Below are 1,986 nucleotides of genomic sequence, written 5' to 3' on the forward strand. Positions count from 1 at the left end.
GGTAACAAAATAAAGTAATTTCACTTCCATAATAAAATCCTCTCCTTTTAGAGTGATTAGAAGAGTTTCACATACTGAAATGCTGAACTGCTTTAATATGTTAGTATACCATGGCAGTTGCAGGATATTTGCCTGTTTGCATCACCTTTGCTGCTCTTGTGGCCATGGGAAGTCACTGGTTCTAAGCCTATTGCAATATACATCTGCATAATGAGATGTTATGCTTTGCCTATGAGTACAGCCTGACCCATGAACAGACAGAATTGAAATTCTTCAGCTTTCCAATACTGAAAGCATCGTTAAATAATCTGTGAGAAAAGAATTCAGTACTCCCAGGAATCTGGCATGGTATGTCTTTTGTCTAGTAATCTCTGTTTATATTTGCAGTGTAATGCCTTTTTTACATGTTCATAGTTGGTGTAGATTTCATGATGACTGTCATCATTATTAATATTCAGTTCCTGTGATAATGCTAATAGTAATTAATTTCCAGTTTCCTAAGAGTAGCATGTAATGGGAGCACTATCAAGTGTGTGCAAAGACTAAACAAGGCAAGCCCTGCAGAAGTCATAAAGCGTACTTTCTTATTATAGATTGCCACACACACAAATATTTTGTTATTACTCTCATATATAGATACTATAACTTTATAAGACTTTTTTTTTTGTTTTTGGTGGTGTAAGCAGAATAATATGTTGATGAGAGACGGGCAGGCAAAAGGGCACAAAGAGGATGGAGATCCTGGTACATCAGTAGGTCAGTAAGAATGTAATGCATTTTATTTTTGATCTTGGAACCAACCTCCTACCAATACCAAGTTCACTCTAACTGATCACTCATGTAGCATAAAATCATCCTAAAAGTCAACAGAGAGTAATTGTTGAATTACTGGAAGAATGTCTGTGGCAACCATTCCTTTGAGCGTCATAAGATGTTAGATGACTTTGAGAAAGTGGTCTCGACAGCAAGAACTTGCAGTTCAGCAGCAAGGAAAGTCATGGTTGTACTAAGCATGACTATTTTTCAGACTAATAATATTTATGGTAGTGTAACTGGTTAAGTCACTGTACTACAAGCTGGAAGATTGTGGTTTGGATTCCCAATGAGGTCACTGGATTTTTCATTTGTCCTAATACTTCCTGCTGGACTATGGCCCTGGGGTTGACTAAGCCTCCCACAGTAATGAGTACCAGGAATCTTGTCGGGGATAAAGGGCTACCAGAGCATAAGGCTGATGTCGCCACCATCTGTTAGCCAATTGTATAGAAAATGTGGAAGCCTCGATGTCTCACAACCGTATGGGCCTCCACAGTCTGTTACACTGATAGTTTTACCTTTTTACCTTTTACAATTTTTGTTGTTTCATTAGTTTTTCTCTATTATTAATAGTAATATTAATCTTTTTGAGAAAATGGCTACATTTCAGATTCATAAGGTACATATCACCCTAATTATTTTATTACTTTTCTTATTAATAGGGCCTCCACAGTCTGTTACACTGATAGTTTTACCTTTTTACCTTTTACAATTTTTGTTATTTCATTAGTTTTTCTCTGTTATTAATGGTAATATTAATCTTTTTGAGAAAATGGCTACGTTTCAGATTCATACGGTACATATCACCCTAATTATTTTATTACTTTTCTTATTAATAGGAGCAAGTGGTAGCATAGTTGGTCGAGGAACTATGCTACAAGCCGGAAGTTTGCAGGTTTGATTCCCGATGAGGTCATTGGACTTTTCAGTTGACCTAAACCTTCCAGCCGCACTATGACCCTGGTATCAACTCAGTCTGTAACAGAAATAAGTGCCAGAAATCTTCCTGGGTGTAAAGGTTGGCTGGCTCATAAGCCTGTCAACCTCACCTCCATGTGTGTGCCGATTGTCTAGAAAAATTGGGAGCCTTGACATCTCACATTCCAATGGGCCTCCACCACCTGTTGCAGCAGTAGCTTTCTTATTATTAAATTTAATATTAATTTTATT

This window comes from Cryptotermes secundus, unplaced genomic scaffold (assembly GCF_002891405.2).
Source record: "Cryptotermes secundus unplaced genomic scaffold, Csec_1.0 scaffold49, whole genome shotgun sequence".
In the NCBI taxonomy this organism is placed as follows: domain Eukaryota; kingdom Metazoa; phylum Arthropoda; class Insecta; order Blattodea; family Kalotermitidae; genus Cryptotermes; species Cryptotermes secundus.